Source organism: Nematolebias whitei, chromosome 1 (assembly GCF_014905685.2).
Source record: "Nematolebias whitei isolate Nwh7 chromosome 1, NemWhi1, whole genome shotgun sequence".
Taxonomy (NCBI): domain Eukaryota; kingdom Metazoa; phylum Chordata; class Actinopteri; order Cyprinodontiformes; family Rivulidae; genus Nematolebias; species Nematolebias whitei.
In genome coordinates, this window is record NC_056498.1 from 32,773,428 (window position 1) to 32,782,023 (window position 8,596).

The following is an 8,596-nucleotide window of genomic DNA, read 5'->3' on the forward strand; positions in this document are numbered from 1 at the left end:
CCATTCCAGGTCTATACTGGTGCTGGAATTCTTGGATTTCAGTGGCGCTGACATGCGTGCAGACACGTCAGCCTTGACCATGAGAACATGTATTCATCCAAAATGGTGAATACATGAATGCTCATTTGGACCAAGGAAGAGGTTGGTTTGATCCTATACGCTGAAAAGAGGGAGCAGCACAAACAGCACTCGCTATACAGTATACCATTTTTACTAGGGATGCACGATATTATCGGCATGGTATCGGTATCGGATGTTCTGACAAAGGAAAGTATATAAAATATTGGTATCGGTTATCAGCCAAATAAGTTTTAACGTATTGGCATATCAGCCAAAATTCCAATATTGTGCATCCCTAATTTTTACTGTTGTTCATCTATTTGCACAAGCGCAAAAAATCTTCTGAAAGTTGCCGTCAGAAGAGCTCGATTTCACACGTCTGCCGATAGTTTCCAAAAACCTCCACTCTGAGACCTGGATTCAAAAAGCTTAGATTTCAAAGAAAATAACCATTGTTGTTGTGTACACCAATGTTTGAAAAAAAACAAAACAGCAGAAACACTAGGCCAAAGTTCATGCTCATTAATCCAGGTATAAATCCAGCAATTTGGAGGGAGGACCCCGGAGGACATCTTATCAGCAAACTGTTTTTTTCCACTCTGGGAGTGAGCTGTTTGTGGGATTTGGTTAGGTTTGGTGTGCTCCTCAGACTGAAGAAGTCCTTTGGATGAAGGACGAAAAGTATTAGCAACAAATTGAATCGTCCAGATGACCTGACTGAACATTGTCAGAAACACTGTTTCACTCAGAAACAGAGTTGTGTAAACGGGGTCTCAGAGTTTAAAAAAAATAAAATTGTGATACTAACTTGTGTTTTTTGGCAACAGTCCAAAAACCTGCATGTTAGGTTGCTTCCAGGTCCAGGCCTCCCATGCAAACGAGATCTGTGATCTCAGTGGGATTTGCCTGGTTAAATAAAGATTAATAAATAATAAAACTGCTTCGATGCAACTTTTTGAAAATTATGATGTCAGAGGCTCGCTTTTAATCTAACCTACGACCGAAGAGGGCGTCCACTTCTGTATAATATTATTAATAATGATAATAATTAATAATATTCTAGAATTGCGCCGCTTGAGGTGGCTGCATGTTGGAGTAGCTCTGTTACTTTCATTCTGAGTTATTGCTTTTGAAAACTTTAATTCCTTTTTTTCTGGATGTAAATTGCTTTTTTTCTGAAGATTATTTACTCTGCCGTTGGATGCTGTGCAGCTGGAAGGATTTTTACTGAAACCTTTTTACTTTTGCGCATTTGTTATGATGCGTAACCATGGCAACAATGTTTGTTTTTTTTTTGTTGTTTTTTTACAACCAGGAGCAGCTGATTAACATCTCAAAAGCTCAAGTACCTCAACTACAGCCCCAAATCCCAAATGAGTTGAAAAGGAGGCACCGTGGATGAATTTCCGTCAACCTGGCGGTGGTGCTCGTCGAGTGCCTGACCGCCGAGATCCTGGAGCTGGTGGGAAACTCAGCTCGTGACAACGGGAGAACCAGAATCATCTCCCGGCACCTTCAGCTGTCTGTCTGTGGCGACAAGGAGCTCGGCAGACTGCTGGGAGGAGTGACCATCGCTCAGGGAGGAATTCTGCCTTATGTTCGAGCAGTCCTGCTGCCCGGGAGGAACGGGGGCCTCACCGGATCTGATGGCGGGTGGACCCGGGTAGACGGATCAGTATCTGTGGCCGGATTCTTCGGATTCGCTGTGGAGATCCTTCCTACCCACAGCCATCAGCATCTATAACAACTCTTGAATGAAACCAGGATGATGAGCTACGACAACACTTAATTTCCCTTTGGGATTAATAAAGTATTTTTGAATTGAATTGAATTGAATTCTTCTTCGTGGGTTTACATCATGTGCAATGTTTCCGTTTTGGTGTATTTTTTGTAGCAGAGTTATAGCGCCACATACAGGCATGGCATAGTTACTACAGCATGTTTTAAGTGTTTCTGTGTGGAGGAAGAAATTTCAAGAAATCAAGCCATGTTTCCAACGGTATTTTTATAATGAACAGATAAAAAGTCTCTGGACAAGGCCCAAGTTGTATTGAAAAATCCTGAACCTTAAGGTGTCAGAAGTGTCACATTAATGTTCATGTTTGCAGAGTTTTATCTAGGAGACAAGGAAAGGACAAAAAAAAAAAGAAAAGATCCTTCACTTCCTGTTTTGAAGAGGATATTTGAGTAAACTGGAAGTCAATGAGTTTGGACGTGCACTCTGCACTCAGGGAGGATTGGAGCAGTGAAAGGCATGCTGGGTGAAAGGGGGATAAACCTTTTGATGTATGAACTGGAGAAGCAGTGTAAAGTTTGTGGAAATAAGAAGAGAGCTCAAACGTCTCTAAGCTGAACATTTTGTGTGTAAATCTTCAAAAGTCATACAACTTAGACTGTGGTTGTGTCAAAACTGTTAAAGATATCAACATGCCAGTCATGTAAAGTCCAACTTTCCACAACTCATTTAAACTTTGAATGATGTTTCTCTTGTGAGTACTTCTGGGTTGTAGAGCTCCACAGAGGACGGGTTTGCTATCTCAATCCACCAAAATCTCATTTTTGTCTACGGCGTACGATGTACTGCTACCGTATTTCGTTGCACACTTCTCCCAAGCAAGTCACACGTTTTGATGTCGATTTTGTACGAGTATTTCCAATAAGGTCTCGTGCACTGACATCCTTAAAGGATAGAAATGTTGTCTCCCAATTCTCAACGAGTGCAATCTTGTCTTCCTTAACTTCGCCAAGCGACAAACCTTTGTTTTCTTGTTGCTCTGAGTGTGGTGGCTTTAACATCAATTCCATGCAGTACAGAAAATAGTAGAGCGGCAACAATGATGCAGAAAGACCGAGAGACAGAGACAGACGGAGACAAAGAAAGAACGTCTGTGTTGGTGCCAGAGTGAGGTATAAGGTTTCCTGAGACTTGTTTTCATGACTTAGGCGTTCTGTTAGCCCCCCTCATCTATTTCCCCAGTTACACACACACACACACGTACTCCTTGGCTCTCCTCAAATCACACTACATATCTCGGGAGATAGAGGCTTTTGGAAAACTGAGCCCAGTTCCCTTGGGCTATTCTCAAACCCATGCTCCGGTTACACCGCCGCGTTCCAGAGAGCAGCTCCACAGTGCTGGACCAAGTTTACTTAGGCAGATACCTCTTTCCTCAAAAATGCTGCACAATCCCCCCAAGAGAACCTAATCTGTATTACTGGAACTCTGCTCCTATCGGTCCCCTTCCATCCAAATATTATGAAAGGCAGATGCAATAATGAGCTGCATTAAATGTGTGAAAATAACACCAGGAAAGCACAGCAAGCGCTCTACTTTAGCTTTTATATCTGAAATTCATGACGTGTGCACATGCAAGCACTCGGATATGTGTGAACGAAAGTTCTGAATTTGGTACAAGTTGTTATGACCGACAAGTAGAAGTGAAGGTGCTTGTAATTCAAGGTAAGAACATGTTTTATCTTGTCTTTAAAATATCAAACAGTGTTACAAGTTACGTTGTCGTTATGTGTGATTCCAAACAGAAATTTGCATCTTTTCTTGCATTAGGGGGCCGAGATGGTGCAGGGCAGCCGGCTTGGGACCCGAAAGTCCCAGGTTCGATCCCCAGTCACTGCACATCACGTGGCATCTCTGGGCAGCACACCTCATCCCCAAATGCCCCCCGGGCAGCTTTCAATAGCTGCCCACTGCACCACCTGGTGGTGGATGGGTTAAATGCAGAGACTAATTTCGCCATTGTATGGAAACATACAGTGCTGACATTGTGATGACATTATTATTATTATTATTATTATTGTGTCTCCAGCTAACAGTTGCAGCCCAGTGGGAACGCACCTTTAAAACCAGCAGTCCTCAACCAATGGATAACCAATGAAAAATAATAACTTCTGTTAGGAGAGATCATATTTCTCCAGTTTTAGAGGGAGTGGTGGCGCAGAGGTTAGAGAAGGTAAGCCTGTGATTGGAAGATCGCTGGTTCAACTCCTGGTACCGACAACATCATAATGTCAGTTCGCTGTGGTGACTCCTGAAGAAGCCGAAAGAAGAAGAAGATATTTCTCCAGTTTTAGCTTCTCTCCATGGGCTCCCTGTCAAATTCAGAATTGAATTCAAAATCCTACTTCAAACCTACAAAGCCCTCAACAACCTAGCGCCATCTTATATTACAGATCTTACTGTTCCATATTTTCCTAACAGAGCACTTCGCTCTAATATAGCAGGCTTACTTGTGGTTCCTAGAGTTTCCAAAAGCAGAACGGGAATAAGATCTTTAAGTTATCAGGCTCCTCTCTTGTGGAATCAACTTCCAGTTTCTGTCCGTAAGGCTGACACATCATCCAGTTTTAAGACTGGGCTTAAGACTTTCCTTTTTGATAAATCCTATAGTTAGTCAGCTTGGTTTCCTGACCTATTCCTTATCTTATGCTGCTATAACTTTTCTGACTTTTTTGTCTTTCCTCTTAGAGAATAATCTGCTTGCCTCCATCCTGGACCTGCCATTGTGTATCTGTTTCTCCTTCCTGTCCTCTCAAACCCAGCCGGTCAAAGCAGATGACCGCTTGTCCTGAGTCTGGTTCTGCTGGAGGTTTCTTCCTCATGAGGGAGTTTTTCCTTTCCACTGTTGCCTCTGTGTTTGCTTAGGATGGGAGACTGCGATGAATTGAAGACTCAAAGCAATCTGCAGGCTCCTTAAATAAATAATGTTATTAACTCATTTTTAAACTGAATAAACTGAATTGAACAGAATTGTTTGCTGTTCTTTTCTACACTTGTTTCAGTCACCGTTATATTTAAAGTACATGTACACATGCTCGACACGACCAGGCCATGGGGCATTTGGAGATCAACACGTTCGGTTCCACTGACATACAGTATGTGCTCTTTATTTTGTTACTCGCCTCCACCAGGACATTTTTTTCTGTCAGAATTTAGCTTCCCTGCAGGTGTCAAAATATAACTGTTGCACTCTTGAGACAAGTTGGAGATGACCTCGATGAAATGAAGTTGTGTTTGAGACACCTCCGACAAGAGAGCGAGCATCTGCAACAAGATGAGAAACTGAGAGCCACTGTGAACATGGCAAGACATTCTAGAGCTCCCTTGCAAATTAATCTTCCTGAATAAAAATATATATTATACGTAGATAACAGATGCAAATACAGCAAAAAATAAAATCAACCGTTTGGCTAAATATTTGCTTATAGTGACAAGGCCTGAATCAGACCGACTTTGCACAAAATGTCTTTGACTGTTTGTTCTTTGTCCTTTTAGTATTTTTCTACATTAATTTTTTTTTACAAAATAGTACAGGTAGTATCTGTAAATATGAAAGACAAAAGCTATTTTGTAAGGAATGCTAAACAAAGCCAATACAAGCAGTTGCACCGAAATGTTTCAGATGATTAGTTTTGGTCTGTGCTGTCTGTAATAAATGTAGTTCGCTCCACGCTGGAGTTAGCAATAGAGAGACGTGCAGTGCAGTAGTGGGCGTCAAGAATCCAGAAGCCACAAGAACAAGTTGGTTTTCCTTCTCACTTGTCTTTTCTTTCTCTTCCCTGAGCCAAACCACTCTTTCTGATACCGCTGCCTCTTTCCAAATGATTCATTCAACCATACACCCAGAACAAAAAACCACCGAAACAAAGAGCGAACGCAACATGTTCGGCCTATACTTTTCTTACCACGTCTAGCACACCCACGCATGCAGTGTACGTTTCACGTGTCCGCTTGCACACCATAAACACAAAACACACATACTATATTTACTCATCCAGATCGCAGACACACCAAACGGCACACAGTCTGCTTCGTCGTTCATGTCCAGACGCACACAAACGTGCTCTGTCTTTTCCAACAGCGAAGCCCAAACACAACACCAATCCCCGACACCGCAGGTCTCGATCCACTTCAAGCCCCGACCTGGGATGACATCATTCCACTGTTTCCCCCCACCTTTCCACGGGCTTACTGCTCTAATAAAGGGCGGCGTTCCAACACAAATCCACCATCCTTGTCTTTAATGACAGGGTAGAGCTAAGTGATGCCAGGGGGCAGGAGAGCCAAGGGTACTTTGGTCTGGGGTTCTGCCCGTTAAGGATGAAACATGTGGTTTGTTTCTTCCTCTGAACGGAGCTCCACCAGAGGGATGGATGGATGGGGTGACCAGAGAGCAGGGGAAAGGGAGACCACAAAGTAAGCTCGTAGCCCAAAGGAAGAGATCATTTGTAGCTCAGGTGGGATATGAGTGCTTTCATCTCAGGGTGGCTTTCTTCTGCAGATGGCATTAAATAGCTGAAATATACCCTCTGGATAAAATATGAGGCAGAGGTTTAAGCATGCAACTCAATCGCTTTTGCAAATTTCCTACTGACATCAGGGCATATGGGTGCTATTTAATCCTGTGGTTGGGTTTGGGGTTATGCACATGACATGACCGAGGTTTATTTTTGACCCTCGGTTGCACATAAAGGCAATAAATGAAGGAAATAATGAAGTTTTTCAGAAGTTGTGGAAAAGAGAGTCTCCTCCAAGGCTTTAAAGCAATTCAGATGGACACAATAATAGGATTTCCACAATCTTAGTTTAAAATGATGCATGAAGCTGGCCTCGAAAGCTCCCTTAGGTATAAAACCATCCCTAAATAAGTCCAAACTAAATCACAGGTGTGTTCAAATGATTACTTATATTTTGTGGTTTGTACTAATTAAGAACTATCTTCAACCATTTAAAGTTTTTCATAGTAGCACAGAAGAACTTTTTTTTAGTGTTCTCAGTACTGTAATAAAATTAAAAAGGCCAAGATATGAGCCTATCCTATGAACAGAAAGCAACAGCAGCCTCTGCAAGGTCTTCTTCATCACTGGATTGTTCCACATTTGTTGTGTCTTTGTCTGGATCATATTCATCATATTGTCTTGAACTTCTGACTTACTCATTTACAGCATCTTTCGTGTCTGTTCAGATGACTTGTGAGAACAAGGTCATGAAATTCCACGCAAATCCCATTTTTTGGGAAACTTTAAAGATGTCCAGTTTCTGTTTTAAATCCTGGGAGACCAAGTGGTAGGTTCTCAATGACAAGTTCAAGTCAAGTCATCTAAGAATAAATTAAGTGGAAGTGTGTGTTTGTAAAGCTGGTCTCAGTTACATCAGGATACGCTGAAACAAAGAGTCATTTGAAACAAGTATCCACTCAGTCAACTTAGATAGCTAATTGAGTCTCGAGTTCAAGACAACAAGTGGAAGTCATTAGTAATTAAACTTTTGTTGTGTAAGACAAAACATCTCAAGTTGACATAATGCCAAAGAGTAGAAAAGATTTATGAAGGGCAGACCCTTTGCAAGGCCAGGAGTCCAGTCTTGACATGACTTTGGGATCTCCAACTACTTAACAGATGCAGGAAGTATTTGTAGGCACACGTTACGAAGGTTTGGTTTATATGTTCATTGACTGTTCAACGACATGTGGCCAATAGTTATAAAAAACATCAGTGTTTCTTTAGAGCATGTAAAACCCTTTAGTCTCACTTTGAGTCAACAAAAAAATTACCTGTTATTTTTGTTTGTTTTTTGACCTTGGAAAACATAATGAAATTAAAAAAATGGGGGATGAGAAATGGGAATTTGCAAAAACTATAGGAGGAAAAACTTGCTGCCAAGACAAACTAACCAGCACTATGAATCAGTCGTATATCGGTGATGTTCCAGCTCTTTTTGTGATGTAAGGGGTGGACGAAGTGGCCCTATAAAAAGGCACAGTTCAAACCAAAGGTCTACTTCGATACATAAAGAAGTACTGCTTTTGGTATTATTGTTGATCTAAATAAAATGTTTGTTGAAAGCTGGATAAGTAGTTAGTTGGCACATTATGTCTGTTTACATAGAGGGAAATGGTGATAGTCAATGGTGTATGGGCTTCCTGAAAGAGTGTCTCATTTTGTAGTTGAACATTTAACTTGCACCTTTTGTGACCTCAACGAAAAGGTCAAGAGGACATTCAGAAACTATCATAATCTGCAGTTTTGAGTCGAACCCAGAGTGCAGATGGAGGTGGGGAACATAGGGAAACCAAGAAGGAACAGAACATGACACAACACGACAGGCTGAATGAAGCACGATCCACAGATGGGGAAGAAACACGCTGTCACAGAACTTAAAGAGAAAATAATGACATATAATGATGAACACCTGGGGAAAGACAGTGAGGAACAGGTGTGAGTAACAGGAGCTGGAGCTGACTACATGGGGAAACACAGTAGGAAAGCTGAACAGATGACACAAGAAAACAGAACTAAAGCACAAGGATATCAAACTCTAAACACAAAACACAAATAAAACACAGATTCTTACCGAGGATAGGATAGGATAGGATAGGATGGGACAGAATGAGATGAAATGAGATGGGATAGGATAGGGTAGGATTGGATGGAATAGGATAGGATGGGATAGGATGGGATAATATGGGATGGGATGGGACGGAATGAGATGGGATAGGATAGGATTGGATGGGATAGGATA